This window comes from Carcharhinus amblyrhynchos, chromosome 7 (genome assembly GCF_965287045.1).
Source record: "Carcharhinus amblyrhynchos chromosome 7, sCarAmb.v2.hapA, whole genome shotgun sequence".
Classification (NCBI taxonomy): domain Eukaryota; kingdom Metazoa; phylum Chordata; class Chondrichthyes; order Carcharhiniformes; family Carcharhinidae; genus Carcharhinus; species Carcharhinus amblyrhynchos.
The window spans coordinates 13,698,566-13,724,343 of NC_137330.1; positions in this window are offsets into that span (position 1 = coordinate 13,698,566).

A 25,778-nucleotide genomic window follows, 5' to 3' on the forward strand; every position below is an offset into this window, starting at 1 on the left:
GGGGGTCAATCGAAAATTTTGAAGCTGAGATTGGTAGATGCTTGAAACAAAAACAGAAAATGCTGGAATTTCTCAGCAGGTTTGATAGCATCTGCGGAGAGAGAGAATAGAGAGGCAACGGTTCGAGTCCAGATGAGCCTTTGTCAGAGCGAATGGCAGGTATTTGCCGGACAAGTTTTTTCCAGGATTATGGAAGCAGATTGTGTACTGATATTCACCAATGCTGTCTGTGAAGCTAGCAGTGGGCTGTTTCTTGATGCTACTTTAACAAGAGGAGTGAAGAAGAAGCTGCAGGCTTCTCAAACAAAATGGATGAAGGGCAGAAAGAATAATAAATAAATTGGCACAAAGGAGACATTTCTATTCAAATTCATTTTCAGTGCCATTTCTAATTTCAAGATAAAGAATGATGAATTGTATTATTTTCAGCCACACTCTGCAAAGTCCTTCTTGGTTACTTCTCAACTTTCATCTTCTATTTACTCCAAAATGCCAATCCAAATATCTGGTCCCATATTAATCACCAAACTCAGTCACAGGTCCACATTGGCTCTCTATTTATAAACCTGCCAGATTTCTCCTCTCACTCTTGTTTACATATCCCTTACTACCTTTAGTCCATCCAATCTCTGATGTCATCTTCAGCCTCATGTTCGCTGCTGTGTCCCTTTGTTCTCTGACTCTGGCTTCCTGTGGCCCTGACCATCCCACCACACTTCCTCTCGTTCAGTATTGTTGGGGATCTCTTTAGCTACCTGAGCTCTTCTCTCTCAACAACTCTCTCCACTGACTCATCCACTGCTCCCATCTCCTGAGCGACCCGTTTAAAACAAAATTCCTCAAATCCTTCACTTCAACCAAATCTTTGGTCACGATTTCCTCACTCGCGTGATTCTTGAGAACTCCCTCTTCCTTTTTTTCCTCAGTGACGTGCTTTGGGATGTTTTTCTACGTTTATAAGACCCTTGTCAGGCCTCATTTAGAGTACTGTGCGCAGTTCTGGTCGCCTCACTATAGGAAAGATGTAGAAGCTATTGAGAGGGTACAGAGGAGATTTATAAGGATGTTGCCTGGACTGGGAGGCATGCCTTATGAAGTTAGGTTGAGGGAGCTGGGACTCTTTTCCCTGGAGAGACGAAGGTTGGGAGGCGACCTGATAGAAGTTTACAAAATGTTGAGAGGAATAGATAGGGTGGACTCTCAGAGGCTATTTCCCCGGGTTGAAATGGTTACTACGAGAGGACACAGATTTAAGGTGCAGGGGGGGAAGTTCAGAAGTGATGTTAGGGGTAAGTTTTTCACTCAGAGGGTGGTGAGTGAATGGAATCGGCTGCCGTCAGTGGTGGTGGAGGCGAACTCGCTGGGGTCTTTTAAAAGACTCCTGGATGAGTATATGGGGTTTAATGAGATTGAGGGTTATAGATAGGTCTGTAGGTTGGTAGGTGTTGATGTGATCGGCGCAACTCGTGGGCCGAAGGGCCTGTTTGTGCTGTAGTGTTCTACGTTCTATGTTTAAAGACGTGATGTTCCTGTTAGCACAATGATCCATGACATGTCATTGAAATTGCCTGGAGATTTCCCAGATTCCTCCTGTTCGGCGACCTTTCACCTTTCTGCCCGTTCAGGCTGTGATTGGCTTCATACCAGGCTCCAGTGGTTTGAAAATGACAAAAGGCCCGAAACAAACACAACCAGGAGAAAGGTAGGCGTACTCACCGGCGGTCCGGGTGGGCCTGGTTTCCCTGCAGGTCCTCGTCTACCTCGCTTTCCCTGAAAGGAGGAGAAAGAACAGGAAAATGATGGGAGTTTAATCACAGCGTAATCAGGTACAGCCTCTACATGAAAGCTAAGGTGAGGGAAATGAGTGCTCCACCACTGACCGCAAGTTTAAAGTTTATTTATTCATCATCCCTCTTTATCCCAGCTGGTGATCCGAGGTTTCCCCCCACCGGAGCACCATACAGACGCTGAACTTAATGCGGATGCCTGATCGGCACAGTCCGCTGGCAGCCCAGAACCCCTGACCGCAGGCGATCCGGCAGCCTCAGCCTCCAGGTAGCCGGACAACAGGCACGTGCCATCACAAGTAGGCTGCAATGGAGCTACTGTGAACATCCCCTAGTTGCCACATTCTGGTGCCTGTTCGGGTACATTGAAGGAGAATTTAGCGCGGCCAATGCACCTAACCAGCTCGTCTTTCGGACTGTGGGAAGAAACCGGAGCACCCGAAGGAAACCCACGCAGACACGGGGAGAACGTGCAGGCTCCGCACAGACGGTGACCCAAGTCGGTAATTGAACCTGGGTCCCCGGCACCGGGAAGCAGCAGCGTGCTAACCACTGTGCCACCATGCCGCTCTATCTAGAGAGAAAACATAGATCGTAAAAAACGGTGGCTGGGAAATTTCAAGAGCTTTTTCCTCCCAAGTGTTTAGCTTCCTCTCCTGAAGTTTTTTGAATTGTTGGTGCCCCTTTCTGCAGACCCTGTGCGCACATAGCCCTTTTCCCAGTAACCTCATTGCAGTGTTAACGTCAACCTACTTGTGACACCAATAAATAAACTTTAAAAACACAGCCCTTTTCACAGAGCTGAGTAGACACTGATTGAAACGTGGAATACTGTCTGACCGCTGACCTACACTGGTTCCGAGTACAGAAACGCTTTGCTTTTGAATTTCTTGCTCTTATTTGCAAATCTCTTCACGGCCCCGTTAAATCCTCCTCCACCACCACCTCTTCACCCTGCCCCTCCCTCTCATCATTTTTGTAATCTCCTCCGGTCCCATAAACCTTTGATTCATTTGTGCCACTAGTCTCCACTTGCCGTTGCCTATTTGTTTTACTTTAGTACGCGTGTCCACTGTGACCATCAGCCAGCAAGGGGGAGTAATGACTCTGAGTACTATGACTGCCACTACTGCTTGTGCCCTCTTGCTAACTAGCAGCCCCCCCCAATCCTGCACCCCCTGTCAAAGTGTCCCTTGGTTGTCCTAATTCCACTCACCACCTCTCCCTCTCCATCTCACCTTCCTCCTTTAAGATGCATCTTAAAGTCTTTATTTATTATTGTCACAAGTAGGCTGACATTAACACTGCAAAGAAGTTGCTATGAAAATCCCCTGGTCACCACATTTTGATGCCTGTTTGGGTACATCGAGGGAGAACTTAGCATGGACAATGCACCTAACCAGCATGTCTTTCGCACTGCGGGAGGAAACCCACTCAGATACGAGGAGAATGCGCAGGCAGCACACAGACAGTGACCCAAGCCGGGAATTGAACCCGGGTCCCTGGCGCTGAGGCAGCAGTGCTAACCGCCGTGCCTGTCATCAGCGTTTGCCACATTCCTCGATCGATTCAATAAAGCTCCTGTCGAGCACTTGGCATGTTTTGAACTCCGTTGAAGGTGCTATATAAATGCAAGTTGCTGTTGCTGATTTTCTCCTTTTCAATGACCACTTGACTGAGAGAGAAAACAGCCAAATTCAGGGGAGACTGGGGATCGAATCGACAAGTGTCTGTGAGTTAGTACAATGCCAGGGGCAGCTCCTGTGTATGTCAGGGGACTGCAATGTTGTCAATGTGCCTCCTCTGTGCAAAAAACATATCAAGGAATAAAGCAGATAATTACAAAGCATTCAGCCTATTGGTAGTGAGTAAGCATCTGGAAGCCAATAATACCTGATAAAACGAATGCTTAGCGAGAAAGACATGGATTAATTAAGAAAAAGCAGTAGGGATTTATAAAAATCAAGTCATGCCTGACAATTTTAATGTAGTGATCTGAGCCATGTATTGATGAGAGGCAATGCTGTGGATTATATGGATTATCAGGATGTTTTTGATAAGGTCCCACACAGAAAGCCTGTGATAAGTGTGAGTAGAGTGTGGCAATGCGGATACAGGGAAATTGGTTCAAGGGTAAGAACAAAGCCAGGCTTAATGCGTGTTTTTGAGACTGGGAGGCTGTAGATTTGTTCTTTTGGTTCTGACAGTGGCTTAGAAGGCCACTGAGCTGGCATTAGAGAGGTCTGACAAGCTGTGAGCACCAGTTAAATGCCCAGGTGAAGCTGCTCGGAGTGGAGCTGGTGCTGAGTGGTCCGGTGGAGGCCCGGCCAAAAGCAAGGTGGACGGTATTACACCTGACAGATATGGTTCGGGTAGCAGAGTCCCCATGACTTTTGTATCCTCCTGGTCTCTCAGCAATAATTTAAAACGTACGCATGCTAGATCTTTTCTGCTGCATTGCTAGTAAGGTAAATCAGAGTGCACAGAGCACTGCCTCCAATTGGTCCTGTTATAAATTAGTAATTGAAACAGTGTGTATGTTTTAGGGTTGCGATTTACATATTAAAAGGGAAGGAAACAGGCAGCCATGAAGACCCCATGTGACACTAATAAAAATGGTTAGCACCTCTTAAAGGGCAGATATACACTGTGATCGGCAGGGAAATGCTGTGAAAGGCTCAAAGCTGGCCCTTAGGTTTCATAGGATGCAGATGTGGAAATCCCGGTTCAGGTTGCCTACACAATGAGGGAGATCATCTTCCTTTCAATATATCCACTTCCTAGTAGGGAGAGGTCAGAGTGGACGGTTGTGAACAAAGCCCACTACTCAAACCAGCTTCCCATCCATTGACTCCGTCGGCACTTCCCACTGCCTTGGCAAAACAGCCAGCATAATCAAGGACCCCACGCACCCCGGACATTCTCTTTTCCGCCTTCTTCCAATGGGAAAAAGGTACAAAAGTCTGAGGTGTGTACCAACTGATTCAAAAACAGCTTCTTCCCTGCTGCGATCACACTTTTGAATGGACCTATCTTATATTAAAATCTCTACACTCTAGTTATGATTATAACACTACATTCTGTAGCCTCTCCTTTCCTTCTCTATGAGCAGTATGCTTTGGCTGTATAGCCAGTAAGAAACAGTACTTTTCACTTTGTATTAATACGTGACAATAATAAATTAAATCAAATCAAATCAATGCCAGGAACTCAGTTCCAAGAATGTGGCTGAAAGGTTGTAAACATTTCATAGAATCATAGATCCATACAATACTGACGAGGCCCTTCGGCCCATCGAGTCCACACCAACACATTAGAAGTACCTGAACTCCCACTGAATCGCAGCTCTTGACCTGTAGCCCTGAATGTTGTGATGTGCCAAATGTTCATCCAGGTACTTTTTAAAGGATGTGAGGCAACCTGCCTTTACCACACTCCCAGACAGCACATTCCAGACTGTCACAACCCTCTGGGTTTCCTCACATCCTCCCAAGTCTTCTGCCCCTCACCATGAACGTACATTCCCTCATGACTAACCCTTCAACTAAGAAGAACAGCTTCTCCTTATCCATTCTGTCCATGTCCCTCATAATCGCGTACACCTTGACCGGGTCGCCCCTCAGTCTTCTCTGCTCCAACAAAAACAACCCAAGCCTATCCAACCTCTCTTCATAAGTTAAATATTGCATTCCAGGCAACATCCCTGGTGAATCTCCTCTGCACCCACTCTAATGCAAATCACATCCTTCCGATAACATGGTGACCAGAACTGCACACAGTCCTCCAGCTGTGGCCTCACCCAACTTCTATACAACTTCAACATGACTTACCTGCTTTTGTAATCCATGTCTTGAATGATAAAGGCAAGTGTTCCATGTGTCTTTTTCACCAGCCTACTAACGTGCCCTTCTGCCTTCAGAGATCTGTGGACAAACACACCAATGTCCCTATGTTCCACAGAACTTCCTAGTGTCCTACCATTCATTGAGTGCTTCCTTGTCAAATTATTCCTCCAATATAATATAATTTAATAATATCATTTCAATGGTATACCCAGAGTTGTCAAAGTAAAAATCTTACTTCTCACATCAACCACTCTCTGGTCACCAATTCCAGTTTCAAAAATGACCGTTACTGGGTGTTAAGTCAACAGCCCCAATTTGAGGCCATTACAGGCTTGTTAAAGCTAATCTTGGCAGGTTAAAATTGGCTCAGAGGGATCTAAACAGTTTTAAACTCCAGGGATCAGTATTGGCCCATTGCTCTTTTCAATAATATGTGGAAATAATCAGGATCTGAGTCTAGAAGGACCATACCACAATCTTCAGAAAGACACCGGGGAGGCATTTAATGGAGGCGAAGGGGGGGTCTGCTGCCCACCAGCTGGAGTTGCCCCTTTGAGGGACTTCACTGGACAGAATTGGGCCTTTCCTAGGATCAAGACGGAAATTACACTCGCCCATGTACCTACAATCAGAGGCTATATTGAATAGCTGTACCACCGGGTTGGCAGAGTATGATGCCGACTCAAGGGCTTGTAGCATTTCTGGATTCCTTGCTACAGGTGGCAGGAAGGAATTTCTGGAAGGAATTCTGGTCATAAAATCCCTACAGTGCAGGAGGAGGCCATTTGGCCCGTTAAGTCTGTACCGACCACTATCTCACCCAGGCCCTATCTCCGTAACCCTCATTTATCCTGCTAATCCCCTGACAGTTGGGTCAATTTAGCTTGGCCAATCGACCTAACCCACACACCTTTGGAGGAAACCAGAGCATTCGGAGGAAACCCACACAGACACAGGGAAAACATGCAAATTCCACACAGACAGTCATCTGAGGCTGGAATTGAACCTTGGTCCCAGGTGCTGTGAGACAGCAGTGCTAAACCACTGTGCCACCCTCACAGCAGGGAGTCAGCAGTAACAGAAGGGAGGTGCTCTCAATGGAACCCTTCCTTTCCTGATGCAGGGTCGTTTGATTAGGCACTGGTAGCCTATGAATGAGTGACCCCTCAGAAGCCCCCCAGCCCACATGCATTTGCTTGTTGTTTCTGCCCCATGGTGACTCTCCCCCACCCCCTAATTTGCCTAACGCTGGGTTAGTACGTTGAAGCCTTTGTTGGTTATAAATTGTCCATTCAAGTGCATCACCTGGTGAAGGGAAGGGGTCAGATTGGAGGTAGGAAGGCGATGGGGCACTCATTCTTCACCCTCCCTCTTGAGCGAATGATGACCAAGTGGTTAGCATTGCTGCCTCCCAACACCAGGGACCCGGGTTCAATTCTGCCCTCGGGTGACTGTCTGTGTGGATTTTGCACATCCTCCCTGGGTCTGTGGGGGTTTCCTCCAGTTGCTCCGGTTTCCTCCCATTATTCAATTAGATCACGGTTGATCATTTTATGTTTCTAGCTTCGCATTCCCATCTACTCCTGATAACCTTTGGTTCCCTTGCCTAAAAAGAGGGGGCAGTTAAGAGCAGCTCTGGAGTCACATAAAGGACAGATCAGGTAAGAATGGCAGATTTCCTTCCTTAAAGGACATTAGTGAACCAGATGGGTTTTTCCATCAATGGTTTCATGGTCATCATTAGACTTTTAATTCCAGAATTGTATTGAATTTAAATTTCACCATCTGCAGTAGCGGGGTTTGAACCTGGATGCCCAGAGCATTGCTCTGGTTCTCTGGATTACTAGCCCAGTGACAATACTCCTGGGCCACTGCTTCCCCTGTGCTCCCTAGTTCTGGACTCACCCACAAGAGGAGACATTCTTTCCATGTCGACTGTGACGATACAGTTCAGCATCTGACAGGCATCAATCAAGTCACCCCTCACGCTTCTGAACTTCAGTGGAAACAAGCCCAGTCTGTCCAACCTTTCCTCATAAGAAAACCTCTCATTACAGTTATTAATCTCATAAAACATCTATGAACCACCTGCAACGTATTTACATCCTTCCTTAAATATTGTTGTTCGTCCATCATCATCGATGAGGACCTTGACACCATTCATCAACATGTTGGCCCTGTACTCTTCCCTATTTTCTTCTTGAATGCATTCTGCTCTTCTATCATGGATTTATCTAAAAGTGTCTGCTCCTACTCCACCCTGGCCATATCGTATTTGATCTTATTAAAATTGGCTTTCCCCCAGTTTAGAACTTGGATTTCAGGCCCATTCTTGTACTTTCCCATATCAATATTGAATCTAATGGAGCTATCATCGCTGTCTACAAAATGCTCTCCTACTGATGCTCTGTTACTTAAAATTAAGTCCAGGACGGTCCCCTCTCTTGCAGAGCCTTCTATATACCGGCTTAAAAAAGTTCTCGTGGATTTTAAGGATTCCACTCCCTCTAAGTTTTTGACACTTTGACTACCCCAGTGAGTTAAAAATCACACAAATTTAAAAATCACATAAGCTGCAAGCTGAACCTCAGTCACACAGGGAAAGCTATGTGTAAATGAAAGGTTTTGATTAAAGAAACCCAGATAATGCTCAAAGCTTATCTAATTGAATGATGTGCAGTTGTAGTTCATATATGCCCATCAGAACAAGGAGCAATGGAAAGGGAGGTTGAGACTCCATTGGTCAGATATATAGTTATCATTTCTTGATGATATAACATGCACAAGTTTTAACTGGACATTATACCCTTATGTATGCACGATGTAACCATAACTATGGTTGGGTAGAGTTAACTCCTATACATCTATTGGTATATGCTAATTACTTGTAATCAAAGCGGAGACTTTAATGACCTTTGTATTTTCACTTTGAATAGATAATCAGGGTCCTGCAGCTGACTATAGTAAAGTTCATCTTGGAATTACTCTGTTACTTTGTTTGGCTATTGAGGGGAACAATAGATTTCAAATACAACACGAAAACCACTGTAACAGCCCCTAATACCCAATTAATGTTGAAATCCTCCACTTTCACTACCCTATTAGTTTTACTCTTTCCTGAAATTTGCCTACATATTTACTCTTCTATTTTTCTCAGGCTGTTAGGGCTATAGAACACTACCAGCAATGTGATTGCTCTTTTTTGGTTTTTAAGTTTTACCCATATGGCTTCATTTGAAGAGCTTTCGAAAACGTAGTCCCTCCTTACTGTTGTAGTTGATTCCCTGATGGAAGTTGTGACACCCCTTTCTCTTTTACCTTCTTCCCTGACTCTCCTGAAGATCCTGGAATACTGAGCTGCCAGTCCTGCCCGTCTCTGAACCCATGTCTCAGAGACAGCAGTGGCATCAGAGCCGCGTGTTTTAATTTGTGCCCTCAACTCATCTACTGTGTTCATCAGACTCCTTGCATTAAAATAAATGCCATCCAATCTTGCCGAACTCCCTTGTGCCTATAACTTCTCTATCTTCCTGACTCACTTGCTGTCCCTTCTCATGTTTGACTGCGCAGCTCCCCCTGCTGAGCTGTCTCTCAGGATCCCAACCACCCACATCACCCTCCCACCCCCTCCGCCGCCAAGTTAGTTTAAACACTCCCCTACAGCACTAGCAAACCTCCCTGCACAGGGCGCTGGTCCCATTTCAGTTCAGGTGCAACCTGTCCGCCGTGTATAGGTCCCACCATCCCCCAAAACTGTCAACAGCCTCTCCTGGCCTATTGCAAAGCGAATAGACTCTGCATCATCTGATTGCCTAAATATTGATTCTGGCGTTCAGAAAAGGTGCTACGTAAATGCACAAAGAACAGCACAGCACAGGAAACAGGCCCTTCGGCCCTACAAGCCCGCACCACCCATTTTAACACTCAGTGAGTGCCTCATTCCAATCCTTCTTCTACCTCCGACTTTTGTCTACATCTCATGGACTCCACAATAAAAGGGAGTGCAAATTTAGAGAATTATATGTGCGCCAGATTAAGGGAGATCCAACTTAGGGACAATTTATTAACACCAATCAGCCTAAAAGCACGTTTTTGGGGTGTGGGAGGAAACCGGAGCATCCGGAGAAAACCCACGCAAGCACGGGGAGAATGTGCAAACTCCCACTGACACCGACCCAAGTCGGAGATCCGACCCGGGTCCCTGTAACTGCACAGCAAATGGTGATAGTCTTTGTTCTGTTTGTTTTGGATCAGAACCAATGACTTTATTCCCTGAGGATTATTGTCCGCCTAATGCTCTATGATTAGTTGTCGTAACACCTACCTATATTGTATTTTCTACATGTATGGTCATGATATGCACGAGATATTTTAACCCAATCTAAAGTGTTATATTCAGGGCAGATGTTGACAAAATCGAGCGATTCCATAGCAACTAGCAGGTGACAGCACTTAATATCTTGGAGTCGTAAATGATTAGGCTCGATCTTAATCTGTCCATTTCCTGTTTCATAAATAAAAGCAACAGGGACATGAGAGAAACCAGATGTTAAATGCCACATTAGTTTAAACATTTGCACCCCAATCTTCAAGGAAGATAAAAGATCGGAAAATATGAGATGCACGTTACCACGGGGCTGCCATTCAGAAGAGTGACACCGGTTTATGGTGAAAGATGAAAGGTCAGGAGGTCATGCCATGTTGGAAGGGGGGGGGGTGGAGACATTCATCAGAATGCTGGGCCTACACTTGCCCTACACTCAGCACAGCAGATGAATTGGGCAACAGTTGTTGGCAAAGGGCAGGATGTACCGTGTTCAAGTCAATTATATCTGGCATCTTCTCCGACCAGCCCAGTCACTTGGAAAGAATCTTCCTGTGTGGCCCAGAAAAAAAAACATACTGCATTTCACTGGCAATAAAATAAGTCAGCAACAGCACGCGAGGATCTCGCATGTCCGGAAGTCAAAAGCAGCTTATTGCAGCATCAGATGGTTAAGTGACAGTTATAAATGTGGAAACGGAATACTTAGATTGAACACTTAGGTGGAAACGTCTTAAAAAGCGACCTGAGCAGTCCGCACAGGAAATAGTCTGCGAGTCTGTCCACAGAATAGCCACAGGATCCAGTCCTAAGACTGCCTGTTAATAAGCCTCGTGTGTGAGGGAGTTCTCTCGTTTCTCAGCAGGAACCGCACCCACGCCTCCCTCCCCTTACCCCTGACCTTTCGGCTGAACGAATAGGGTCTGTCCGAGTGCAGGGAGGCCTCAGTGGTGGGTAGTCAATAGCAGGAGAGCCAAGTTTATAAATTCCATGCCCAAGGAAGGCATTCGGCCCATCAAGTCTGCACTGACCAGAATCCCATCCAGCCCCTATCCCCGTAGCCCCACGTATTTACCCTAGCTAGTCCCCCTGACACCAAGTAGCAATTTAGCGCGGCCAATCAACCTAATCCGCACATCTTTGGACTGTGGGAGGAAAGCAGAGCACCCGGAGGAAACCCACGCAGACACGGGGAGAATGTGCAGGCTCCGCACAGACAGTGACCCAAGGCTGGGAATTGAACTTGGGCCCCTGGTGCTGTGAGATAGCAGTGAGAACCACTGTGCCACCGTGCCACACCATGTTGCCTAACCTTCCCAGCTGAGAGGGCTGACCTGATGGATCCAGGCTGACATTCAGTATGGGGCACAGAAACAGGGCAGATAGTGTGTTACAGTACACTCAGGGAGGCTACATTGCTGTGACAACATGGGGAAAAATTTCTTCACTCAGAGGGTGCTGAATCTTTGGAATTCTCTGCCCCAAAGGACTGTTGAGGCTCAGTCATTGATATATTCGAGATGGAATAAATGGATAGATAGGTTTCTAAATATCAATTATATCAAGGGATATGGGAATACGCGGGGGAAAATGTGTTGATGTGGATGATCAGCCATGATCTAGTTGAATGGCAGAGCTGCAGTTTCTCCCACTCACTATTGATATGTGAAGGAGGGATTTATAAGTTGATACTCAGCCTGTTTGGTTGCGTTGTTAGTGCCACAGAGGTTTACAGCATGGAAACAGGCCCAGCGGCCCAACTTGTCCATGCCACTGAACTTATTTCCTCTTGTCTTGGCTCTGGTCTATTCCCTCCCCACCTGCATCTGGGATTCCTTGGATGCCCTGTGCCATATTGATAGCTTCCAGTTGCAGGCTCTAACCGCTCCCTAATCACCATGGATGTGCCAACTCTCCACACCTCCATCCCACACCAGAATGGTCTGAAAGCTAGAAATCGTAGAACCCCTGCAGTACAGAAAGAGACCATTCGGCCCATCGAGTCTGCACCGACCACAATCCCACCCAGGCCCTATCCCCACATCCCTACATATTTACCGACTAACCCCTCTAACCAACGCATCTCAGGGCAATTTTAGCATGGCCAATCAACCCAGCCCACACATCTTTGGACTGTGGGAGAAAACCGGGGCACTCACTCGGAGGAAACCCATGCAGACATGAGGAGAATGTGCAAACTCCACACAGTGACCCGAGCCGGGAATTGAACTCAGGCCCCTGGAGCTGTGAAGCAACAGTGCTAACCACTGTGCCGCCCCAGAAAGAAGCTCTTCACTTCTTTCTTGAAAGGAGGCCTGAACAATTCCCATCCGCCATCACTCTCCGCCGCCTGCCTGAATTTGTTTTCTTGCTCAACAGCTAGCTTTGACAAAGGATCATCTGGACTCAAAATGTTAACCCTTTTCTTTCCTTACAGACGCTGCCAGACCTGCTGAGATTTTCCAGTGTATTCTTTTTTATCCTCCGCTGCTCCCTGGATTAGAGAGTTCCAAAGATTAACAACCCTTTGAGCGGAAATAATTCTCCTCATCTCTCACCTAAACATCAGGGTCGGAATTCTCCTCCCACCAGCAGATAACATGCAGCTGGGAGGTCAGAGAGCTTTGCTCTAGATCTCTTATTTTTAAACCGTGTCCCCTGGTTCTAGTCTTCCCACAGGAGGAAACATTTTCCTGGTATCCATCCTATCAGTACCCCTCAAGACCTTCAACGGTTTGGTAAGACCACCTTCCATTCTTCTAAAGTCCAATGGGTATAGGCCCAAAAGGAGGGGTGTCATAGCAGCACACACAGTTTACAGAATACTGATTAGAATGTCAGTCCTTACAGCTAACTGTAAACTGTGTGTGCTGTTACATGCTCTGTCAGAGACCAGAGCTCTCCACTCACCTGACGAAGGGGCAAACCCTGAAAGCTTGTGGGTTTACTATCAAATAAACCTATTGGACTTTAACCTGGTGTTGTGAGACTTCTTACTGTGCTTAGCCCAGTCCAACGCCGGCATCTCCACATCATCTCTCGCTTCTCCCAGGCTTTGTGCCCTTCCTGAGTCAAACCTGTACGTCCCTTTTCCCACCTCGTCCTGCACTTTCTTTGAACTCACAAGATGGGATTTTCCAGCAACGCCCCCCCCCACCCCCCAAGGATGGAAATCACGCCCAAGGTCAATGGACCTTTGCACAGTCTGTGTTCCGCCAGCGACGATTCCCGTGGAGAGGAAAATTCAGTCAACAATGTGAATACGGTGTAAATATGTACCTCTTACTTTTCCCTCATTTCCTCATCACAACCCTATGGTGGTGGCTTTCTTCTTGAACTGAAGTCTGGCATGCACGAGTGGAAGAGAAAGAGGTGAAAGTGTAGGCAGATAGTGAGGAATATGAAGCAGTCCAGGAAATGGAAACATTGTGGCAGCACCACAATGATGTGTTCAACCATGTTTCATGTGACAACATGGGTCTCTTTACCTACACGCTGACCATGCGTGTGTGCTTTGTGAACCTCAGCTGGAAAAAAAACGCACCTTCAGCAATGCCGCACTCACTCAGCGCTGCAGTGGGAGCGTCAGCCTTGATTTTGCACTCAGGAACTACAAAAGGACCCAAACGCACCCCCTTCTGATTCAGAGATGAGACTGATCTCTCATTTAGTGACAGAGCAGGCTCGTAGGGCTGAACAGCCTACTCCTGCCCCCATTTCTTAATTTTGGAAAGTGAGACAGGGTGGAGAGCACTGTCTGCCCAGTAGCCACTCTCTGGTTTGTTGTGGTGGCTCAAATTTAGCTACAGGATGACTGGTCCCAGAATACCAGGCTTCGACCTGTAATGCCGTATGGGTGGTTATAGCTGTAATATGACCAGCCTTTTGAAGCACTTCATCATGATGGATGGATGTCAGAGACACTGGGCTATCGTCATTAAGGAACACTGCTTGGTTTTTCTTTGGTATTGAGATGATGGTCAACTTCTTGAAGCAGGTAGGGACCTCAGATTGTTGTAAAGAGAGGTAGAAGGTCTTTGCGAATGAATCTGCCACCATCGGGCATCAGATGCGAATGAAGTTGTCAACATTGAAGAATGAATAGTTGTGAATGAATCAACCACCATAGGGTTGTGATGAGGGAATGAGAGAGATCAGCGCAGGGTCTGAGTGCTCACCCGGGTACCCCATCCAGGCCACTTGTTTTCCATGGGTTGACCTTTGAAAAGTCTGCTCTGACGTTTGCAATGGTGACCTCAGACACAGGTTCATCCGAGGCTTCCGGGTGAAGGGCGTGCTCTCGCTGAACAGGCATAGAATGCATTGAGCTCAATCGGGGAAGGATGCGTTGGTGCCAGCAATTTTACATGCCTTCATTTTGAAGCCTGTTATGAACTGTGGACCTTGCCATAGTTGACGGGGGTCTGTGTTGCTAGTCTGGGACTCCAGCTTTTGGCATCTTTGATGGATCTCCTTTGATTGTATCTGGTTTTCTTGTATAGCCATGATGTGGAGATGCCGGCGTTGGACTTGGGTAAGCACAGTAAGAAGTCTCATGCCAACAGGTTAAAGTCCAACACGTTTATTTGGTAGCACAAGTTTTTGGAGCGTCGCTCCTTCTTCAGGTGAGTGAGGAGTTGTGTTCACAAACAAGGCATATAAAGACACAAACTCAATTTACAAGATAATGGTTAGAATGCAAGTCTTTACAGGTAATCAAGTCTTTAAGGTATAGACAATGTGAATGGAGGGACGGTTAAGCGCAGGTTAACATAACAGAACATTACAGTGCTGTACAGCCTTCAGCCCTCGATGTTGCACCGACCTGTGAAACCAATCTAAAGCCAATCTAACCTACACTTTTCCAATATCATCCATATGTTTGTCCAATGACCATTTAAGTAAAGTGTATGTATTGTCTCCATCCAGGACAGTTAGTGAGATTTTGCAAGCCCAGGCAAGTTGTGGGGGTTACAGATAGTGTGACATGAACCCAAGATCCCGGTTGAGGCCGTCATCACGTGTGCGGAACTTGGCTATCAGTTTCTGCTCAGCGATTCTGTGTTGTCGTGTGTCATGAAGGTCGCTTCAGAGAATGCTTACCCAAAGATCAGAGGTTGAACGCCCATGACTGCTGAAATGTTCCCCAACAGGAAGGGAACACTCTTCCTTGGTGATTGTCAAGTGGTGTTCACTCATCCATTGTCATAGCAACTGCATGGTCTTCCCAATGTGCCATGCCTCGGGACATCTTTTCCTACAGCGTATCAGGTAGACAATGTTGGCCGAGTCGCAAGAGTACGTGTACCGTGTACCTGGTGGATGGTGTCTCACGAGATGATGGCATCTGTGTCGATGACCCAGCACGTCTTGCAGAGGTTGCTGTGGCAGGGTTGTATGGTGTCGTGGTCACTGTTCTCCTTAAGGCTGGGTAGTTTGCTGCAGACAATGGTCTGTTTGAGGTCGTGCGGTTATTTGAAGGCAAGAAGTAGGGGTGCGGGGATGGTCTTGGCGAGATGTACATCTTCATTGATAACACGTTGAAGGCTCCGGAGAAGATGTCGTAGCTTCTCTGCTCCGGGGAAGTACTGGACGATGAAGGGGACTGCGCCTGCCATGTCCCGTGTTTGTCTTCTGTGGAGGTCGGTGCAGTTTTTCGCTGTGGTGGTGTGTCAGAACTATCGATCGCTGAGTTGGGCATCATATCCTGTTCTTATGAGAGTGTCTTTCAGCGTCTGTAGGTGTGTATTGCAAATCTCCTCATCTGAGTAGATCCTGTGCGTACAGAGGGCTTGTCCATAGGGGATGGCTTCTTTAACGTGTTTAGGGTGGAAGCTGGAGAAGTGGAGCATCTTGAGGGCTTGCGGTACAGTGAGGTGCTGAGGTGACCGTCCTTGATGGAAGTGCACGTGTCCAAGAATGGAACCGATTCCTGACAGTAGCCCATGGTGAGTCTGATGGTGGGACGGAACTTGTTGATGTCATCATGTTGTTGTTTCAGTGATTGTTCGCCATGAGTCCGTTTCTTGTATAGGTCATATTTATTAAATATGCAGAGCCTCCTCCGCAGTAATTTACCATTTGAAGCAATTCAATTAGTCAGTAATGTGCTGTGCGGCCAACAGACACCGTTTGTCCATCGTCAATAATTGCATTGCTTCTCTTTATTTTTAGTTGGACGAATAGCTGGGATTGAACGTGAAGCTTCCTTGAGGCAGACAACAACGTAAAGGGAACACAACAGTATGAAGCTCACACATTACTGGCCGGAATTTTACCCACCCTTGCCCACCCCAGAATCGGTGCAGGTGAGGTTCACTGGCCTCGGGTGAGATCTTAATGCCTTGTGCGAGTGAAGCGATAAAATTCTGGCATTTGTGTTTAAATACTGTCACTTTCATGATGCGAATTCAAGTCAGTCACTCTGTAATCAAATACCTCCCTCTACTTCTCAAAGTCTCTTGCATTGCAGTATCGTTATGATGTGAGGAAAAAGGCAGAATGCTTCTAAAATGACTGGCATTTATCTGCTTAGGTACATTATCTAATTCTGTGGATGCTGAAACCAGTTGTTAATCAGACTGCCCTCTTGATTCATCTGAAAAAGTGAAGCAGGTCCCACCTACATTACCAGCGTGGGTGGAGACCAGAAAATGATCATATCACAATTTTGTTCCGTCTCCACTCAGAAAGTTGTCCGCGCTTATGTGCCATTGGGGTTTCCACCGTAAGACCATGGACCACAGGATACAGGAGCAGAATTAGGCCATTCGGCCCATCAAGTCTGCTCCACCATTCAATCATGGCTGATAAGTCTCTCAAACAGTCTCCTGCCTTTCTCTGTAACCTTTGATTCACTTACCAGTCAAGAACCTATCTATCTCTGTCTTCAATACACTTAATGACCCAGCCTCCACAGCCTTCTGTGGCAATGAATTCCATAGATTCACCATCCAGTATCATAACATATATTCAACATTCAGTGAAACCAGCTGGATTATGCATGTCTAGTTTGAGCAGATGAGACTACCTGAATTCCTCTACGGTTTACTGCTGGAACGATGTGGCTGGGGGATCAGGGAGTGCTGGGTGCTAAAGGCTGTTAGAAAAGTGAGGAAGGGGGCATTCAATGCAGGCAATTGAACAGAAATTATGATACAAAAACAGAAAATGCTGGATAAACTCAGCAGGTCTGGCAATGTCTGTGGTGGGAGAAAACGAGTTAAAAGCCGGAATTTTACTGCCTTGCCAGCCGTAGGCTTGTAAAATCCCACCCGAGACCAACAGAGAATGCCATTCTGTGACCCGCAACTGCCCCCATTTTGGGGTAGGCATGGTGGTAAAATTCCAGCCAACGTTTCAAGTCCCTATGGCTCGTCTTCAGATGATATCAAGGAGAAAGCACTATTCCGGTTCCTCTGAGAGCAAGAAGAGCCACTTGAGTCCTGGCTAATGACACACTTTTACCAATCACCTGTGGCCAACCGGACAAGTCCTGAGAAATTTTAAATGAGTACAGCTAACGACTTCTTCTATGAGGTGGGTGGCACAGCAGCACAGTGGTTGACACTGCTGCCTCACAGCGCCAGGGACCTGGGTTCGATTCCCACCTAGGGTCACTGTCTGTGAGGAGTTTGCAAATTTTCCCCACGTCTGCGTGGGTTTCCTCTGGGTGCTCCGGTTTCCCCCCCCCACAGTCCAAAGATGTGCAGTTAGGTGGGTTGGCCGTGCTAAATTACCCCTTAGTGTCAGGGCGACTAGCTAGAATAAATGCATGGGGTTATGGGGAAAGGGCCTGGGTGGGATTATGGTTGGTGCAGCATTGCTGGGCCGATTGGCTTCCTTCTGCACTGTAAGGATTCTATGATTACCACTGATCAAAAGCCAACAGGGAGACATACCAGAACTACCTTGCATATCGAACAGGGGTACTTCACCTTAACAACAGGGAGTCATCGTGACTTGAAACCAGAACCCAGGCTTTTTTACATATGGAATAGAGAGGTCAAAACTTGACAATGGAAGAGTTGTAATGTCCTGAAATCCATCAGGCGGTGATCAGCCAGCGGACAGTATGATTGTGTCTTCCCTATTTTTCGTTAGAACCCTGGCTACTAAAGACATACGTACAACTAAAATGACCTTGCCTAACCTCATTGGGTGTTGTGATCCTATCCGGTCCTGTCACCCCACTGGTCTAAAACCAGTGAACATTTGAAGGTGGAAGTGGGAGGGGGGATGAAAACAACCATTTTCAAAACTCCAGCGAAGGCTCCACCAAGCCTACTGTGACCTGGGACGATGCAAGAGGATGTGCGAGATCCACCTTCATGCTAAAAGAGGGCCTTAAGTTCATCTGTCGCTGTGGGCTCAGTGAGTTGAATCTAACAGTCCACTCAATTTCACCGGATGGGCAAATATCTATTTCTCAGGCAATTAGCCTAGTTTGGAGAAAGTTAACTTAATGTATTGTGTAAGAATTGTTTATTCAATCTGTAAATGTTTTAATAAAGCTAAGTTTGAACCAGAGTCCTTTATCTGTCTTACAACGTAAAAGCACTCGAGTGAATGTCATAAACTGGTCGAGGTGTCTGTATCAAATATTTCACAGACAATACACAGGCTGAAGCAAAGTGCACATATAAAAGGGATGATCTTGACCCCATGTTCCGCATCGGCACATAATACTGGCATTGATCATGAGGAGTGCAGTGAGAGATGCTGGCTTTGATCGTGAGGGGGCAGGGGGAATGGGGACACCCCTGAGACTTCCCTTGTGGGGTGGGGGGGTGGCTTTTCTTTCCTCTGCTCAGGGCATCCTTTAAAAAAAGGACACCCCTATCTCAGTGCAGCCAGGCTTTGAGGACCTGTTTAGGCCCTGCCCATCCACATGATGGCTTGAAGTTTCCCCCCACATCCCCGCCCAGTTTTTTATTTGGCAAAGTGCCGTAGGACCGAGAGAGAAAACCGACCTGTTTCTCTGGAGAAACTTGGACATTTTTTTGGGAAATATTCCGCCCAAAGTGATTTATACAGGAAAAAACATGCTCCGTGATCTTCCAGCTCTTCACGCCTGCAGGACCTTCCAGCCTGCCAACGAAGCACCCCCGCCACATGTTTCCTGCCAGTTTGGGATCAATGGGAAATCCAGAGATCTCGCTGCCCATCAATGGCATGGTGCCTCCCATTGCTGAGAGAAATACTGCAGGGAGACCAGAGAATTCCGGCGAATGTTATCAAACATTCCAGTGACAGCTTGAAGCATCATTTCAGGTGTCCACGCCATTTCTACATCCTCCGATGTAACAATATAAGAGTCTCCAAGCCCTCCTGCTTGGCCTGGTGAGTGCTAGAGAAGTTCATAACATAAGAAGTAGGAGCAGGAGTAGGCCATCTAGCCCTTCGAGCCTGCCCTGCCATTCAATAAGATCATGGCTGATCGGAAGTGGATCAGTTCCACTCACCCACCTGCTCCCCATAACCCTTAATTCCCCTGTCTATTAGAAATCTATCCACCCGTGTCTTAAACATATTCAGCAAGGTAGCCTCCACCACTTCAATGGGCAGAGAATTCCAGAGATTCACTACCCTCTGATTGAAGAAGTTCCTCCTCAACTCTGTTCTAAACTGACACCCCCCCTTATTTCGAGGCTGTGCCCTCTAGTTCTGGCTTCCTTTCTAAGTGGAAAGGATCTCTCTACCTCTACCCCATCTAGCCCCTTCATTATCAGCATGAGGTAGACAACATTGGCCGAGTCACAAGAGTACGTACTGTGTACTTGGTGTATGGTGTTCTCACACGAGATGATGGCATCTGTGTCGATGATCCGGCACATCTTGCAGAGGTTGCCCACATCATAACTGTACGTTCAAGAGTAACAACATGCTATTATGTATCCTCTAATATAAGGTAGTTTTGAAGAAACAGGAACTGGTCTCTACAACACTACAATGTGGCGATGCCAGTGTTAGACTGGAGTGGGCACAGTAAGAAGTCTCACAACATCAGGTTAAAGTCTAACAGGTTTATCTGGTATCATGAGCTTTTGGAGCGCTGCTCCTTCACCAGGTGAGTGGAGAGTTGGGCTCACAAACAGGGCATATGTAGACACAGACTTAATTGCAAGATAATTATTGAAATATGAGTCTTTACAGGTACAAGCACAATCCAAGATTTTCACTGAGTTAAGGATTAAATTCAATTATTTATGCATTAAAAATAAACTTGGCTTTAATTGGCATATTACAAATGTGGAGAATGGTCTAATTCTCCCCAACATGATGTTAGTGACATCTGTCTGTGTCGTCATATCTGCTCCAGCTGCTTTTTATCAAACAGGAAAGCTTGAGGGACAAATAGATTGTGGATTGTGAAGAAAAGCAAAGAAACAAGAAACTACGGGTGCAGAGTTTGAACGGTTGCCATGACATCCACATGAACAATTAACACCGTAACAGCCTTTCTATCAATTAAAACAATTTACCCAGAACAGAGGGTGCTGGAGAGATCAGCATCTCCTGCATAAACACCAATCTCACTTACGTAACAATCTAACTTCCTGGACTACTTGTGACTAATAAATAAATTTTAACTTTAACCAGATTAAGGTGCTAGAAAGTACACAGGACTAGAGGGAAGTTGGGGTATTTGTTGAAAGATCTCTGAAGGCAGCAGGACAGGTAGATAAGGTGGTGAAAGGGGGATACTTACTTCATTAGCCAAGGCACAGAACATAACAGCAGGGAAGTTATAATAGAATTATAGAATCATAGAATGCCTACAGCGGAGAAGGAGGCCATTTGGCCCATTGAGCCTGAACTGACAAAAATCCCACCTTGGCCTTATCCCTGTAACCCCACGTATTTACCCTACAAATCCCCCTATCACTAAGGAGCAATTTAGCATGGCCAATCATCCTAACCCACACACTTTTGGTCGATGGAAGGAAACCGGAGGGCCCCAGCAGACACGGGGAGAAAATGCAAACTCCACACAGACAGTGACCCGAGCCAAGAATCAAGCTCTGGTCCCCAGTGTTGTGAGGCAGCAGTGCTAACTACTGTACCACCATGCCACCCATAAGCTATATAAAACACTCCTTAGGCCACAACTAGAGTACTGCATGCAGTTGTGGTCACCACACTGTAGGAAGGGTGCGATTGCACTGGAAAAGGTGGAGGTTGGCCAGGATGTTGCCTGGGCTGGAGCATTTCAGCTATGAAGAGAAACTGGTTAGACTGAGGCTGTCTTCCTTAGAGCAGAAAAAGGCTCAGGGGGGAATCTCATCGAGGTGAACAAAATTACGAGGGACATAGATAGGCTGGGGAAAGAGGAATCTTTTCCAGTTGGATGAGAGGCCATTAACCAGGGGGCATAGGTTTAAGGGAGGAGATTTAGTAGGATTTGAGGAAGAACCTTTTCATCCAGAAGATGGTGGGAAAGTGGAATTCTTTGGCTGAAAAGGTGGTAGAGGCAGGAGCCCTCACAACACTTAAAAAGCATTTAGATGAGCACTGGAAATGCCATAGCATACAAGGCCATGTGCTGGAAAATGGGATGAGAATAGATAGTGTTTGATGGTCGGTGCAGACATGATGGGCCAAAGAGCATCTTTCTATGCTGTAAAACACTATGATCTTATGCAATTTGTGGCACAATGGTTAGCATTGCTGCATCACAGAGCCAGTGACCGGGACTCAATTCTGGGCTCGGGTCACTGACTGCGGAGTCTGCACATTCTCCCTACGTCTGAGCGGATTTCCTCCAGGTGCTCCGGTTTCCTCCCACAGTCCAAAGACGTGCATTTGGGTAGATTGACCATGCTAAATTTCCCTTTAGTGTCAAGGAGGTGAGCAAGGCAAATATGTGGGATTACGGGGATAGGGCCTGTATGGGACTGTGGTCGGTGCAGGCTCAATGGGCCAAATGGCCTGCTTGTATGACATATATATGTCCCAAACTCAAGCACCTGGTGTGGGCTTTAACCCACTTGGAATTCAGGTAAGAAGGAATTTAGGTAGGAAGCGGACCTCCCTCACACTAAATTAATCTTTCTGTACACCCTAACTATGACTATGACACTACATTCTGCAATCTCTCCTTTCCTTTCTATGAATGGTCTGCTTTGTCCGCATAGTGCGCAAGAAACAATACCTTTCACTGTATACTAATACATGTGACAATAATAAATCAAATAAAAAAGGGGATTTCTCGTCCAGTAATTTTAAAGGTTGAGAGAGATGTGGTGAGAGGTGACCTGATTTTTTATATCTGTTTAGATGAGACAGCTAGGTGTTAAGCTGTAGTTAACCAATGCCTCACAGCTGGTATTCTACATCAGAATACTGACACTAGTCTTCAAAGCTCCACCGATTTGCAGTGTTAATTCCCATGCATTTCGCATCTTGCATTCCTGCTCGGCTGGACTCGCAGGGTGTCTATGGGCTCAGTTAATTAAGGAACAAAATGGGTAGCTAGGTCCCATATACTTCACGTCATATTTTTTAAAACTACAGTTAAAGTGCACGGGGATGAACAGTCCAATAAAATCAGTGGGAATTAGACAGGGTGCCTTCAGAATCCGATCAAGCCTCGGCCCAATTTGTCCACAGTAGAAAAACAATAGGAAGGAAAATATATGGTCATCTGTATGCGTGGCTGCAGAATATAGAGCATTAGATAACCAGAGCATAATTTTACCATTCCAGATAGAGATCTAGCTTACTTGTAAGGCCATTTATGTTAAACCATTGAAACCCTACTGTGCAGAAGGAGGTCATTCGGCCCATCACATCTGCACCAACGACAATCACACCGTAGGACATATCCCCACAGCCCCACACATTTACCCTGCTAATCCCTCTAACCTATCCATTCCAGGATACTATGGACAACTTAGCATGGCCAATCAACCTAACTCAGACATCTTTCGACAGTGGGAGGAAACTGGAGCACCCAGAGAAAACCCATGCAGACACAGGGAGAATGTGCAAACTCCACACAGTGACTCATACCGGGAATCGAACCCAGGTATCTAGCGCTGTGAGGCAGCGGTGCTAGCCAATGTGCCACCACGCTATTTAAAATGTTCTGCCCAACTTCCATTCTTCCGTCAATTTATTTTCTTATTTGCTACAATGAAAAAAAATGAATAAATATAGTCAATTCCTTTCTTTTTTCATTCCTTCATGGCAAGGCCAGCATTTGTTTTTATTCCTATATATCTGTGACCGAGGGCAGCACAGTGGTTAGCATTGCTGCCTCACAATGCCAGGGACCCATGATCGATTCCTGGCTGGGATCACTGTCTGTGCGGAGTCTGCACATTCTCCCTGCTAGTTAGGTGCATTGGCCATGCTAAATTCTCCCTCAGTGTAACCCGAACAGGAGCTGGAGTGTGGCAACTAGGGGATTTTCACAGTAACTTCATTGCAATGTTAATGTAAGCCTACTGTGACATTAATAAATAACTTATTAAAAACTGAGTAGTTTGACACATTATTTTGGAGGGGTAGTTAAGAGCCATCTGCATTGCGGGAATCACATGTAGACCAGACCGTGTAAGGACGATAGATTTCCTTCCCTAAAGGACATTAGCAAATCAGATGGGTTTTAAACAGCAATTAACAATGGTTTCACAGTCACTTTTACTGAGAGGCTAGCTTTATGTTTAAATTCCACCAGATGCCAAGGTGGGATTTGAACCCATGTCCCCAGAGCATTAATCTGGGTCTCTGCACCACGAGCCCAGTGACATTGCCATTTCGCCATTGCTTCCTAGTCCTGGGAATTTCACATTCTAATATCCAGGAGTATCTTTGTACTTTGTGTCTGTACCTCCACAGCCATGATGAAATTCTTTCTTTGAACAGCGTATGGAATCAAAAGAATTTTACAGCACAAAGGAAACCATTCGGCCCATCGCATCTGCACCTATTGTCCAATGCAACTGTTCATTTAGTCCATTCCTCCCACTTTTTCCTTTGCAAATTATCCAGTCTCATTTTAAAAGCTTCAATAATTTACTGTTTCTGTTGGCTTATCGTGCGAGCCAATAACCCACTGTGTAAACTGATTGCTAAAAATCAACCCCTTTCCTCCCTTCAGTGACCATCTTAAATTTCTTCCCTCTTCATATTGTTTCATTTCTCTGACCAGTTCCAATAGTTTTTCCCTTTCAACATTTGAGACGGCTCTTCTGATTCTCTGAAACAAAGTTTATTTCCTCAGATGTCAGGAACCTCATCCTTGATATCATCTTAATCCGTCTCTGTACCTTGACAGTCTTTCTAAAGTAGGATGCTTTTTTTTTTAATTCATTTGTGGGACATGGGCATTGCTGGCCGGCCAGAATTTATTGCCCATCTCTAGTTGCCCTTGAACTGAATAGCTTACTAGGCCATTTCAGAGAGCAGTTGAGAGTCAACCACATTGCCCTGGCTCTGGAGTCACATGTAGGCCAGACCAGGTAAGGACGGCAGATTTCCTTTCCTAAAAGTCCATTAGTGAACTAGATGGGCTTTTCCAACAATCGACAATGGTTTCATGGTCATCATGATTCTTAATTCCAGATTTTTTTTCATTGAATTCCACCATCTGCCGTGGTGGGATTTGAATCCGGATACCCTGAACATTAGCTGAGCTTCTGGATTTATAGTCAAGCGATAATGCCTCTAGGCCATCACCTCTCCATAAACTCCCCATAGTTGGGCACTATCCTATATGCACTGAATCATAAACATTCAGCAGCATTTTACATGATTCTATGCATAAAAGATCGCATTTGCAGTTGTCATAAGCCCAATTCTGAAGATTTATATATCTCAACTTCTGAGTCTTTCTGCTTCTCTACTCCTTCCAAAGCTTTTTCTTCCAATGTATATTTCTCTTCTCGTTCATCATTCTTCCACACATAACTGACCCATACCTCTTGCAGAAGCAATATGTCTCTTTTTGATTTACTCTCCATTTAATGAAACCCAGCATCTGACTATATTTTAGACATAAAATATAAATTGCAATTTGATTCAAAGGTATCTGTTGTCCTACAACAAAGATTAATTAAAAATTAGCTAAGACTAGGGGTGGCATGATGTCACTATGGTCAGGACTGCGAGGGACCTGGGTTCAATTCTGGCCTTGGGTGACTGCCTGTGTGGAGTTTGCACAGTCTCCCGTGTCTGCGTGGATTTTCTTCCACAGTCCAGAGAAGTGTAGGTTAGGGGGATTACAGGGTAAATAGTGGGTTTGCAGGGTTAGGAGCTGGGTAGGATGCTCTGATGGAGAGCTAATGCAGGCTTGATGGACCAAATGTCTTGTTACTGCGATGTAAGGATTCTGTCTACACTTCCCACTACCTTGGAAAAGCATAATTAAGGACCCCATGCACCCCAGTCATACTCTGTTCCACCTTCTTCCAACGGGAAAAAGATACAAAAGTCTGAGATCATGTACAGATGGATTTAAGAATAGTTTCTTCCCTGCTGCCATCAGACTTTTGAATGGACCTACCTTATAGTAAGTTCAGCTTTCTCTACAGCCTAGCTATGACAATAACACAATATTCTGCAAACTCTCCTTCTCCACTTGATTTGATTTGGTTTATTATTATCACATATATTGTGAAAAGTACTGTTTCTTGTATGCTATAGAGTCAAAGCATACCGTTCACAGAGAAGGAAAGGAGAGGGTGCAGAATGCAGTGTTACAGTCATAGCTAGGGTGTAGAGAAAGATCAACTTAATGCGAGATAGGTCTATTCAAAAACCATTCAAGTCCATTCATGCACTCTATGAATGGTATGTTTTGTCTGTATAGCGCAC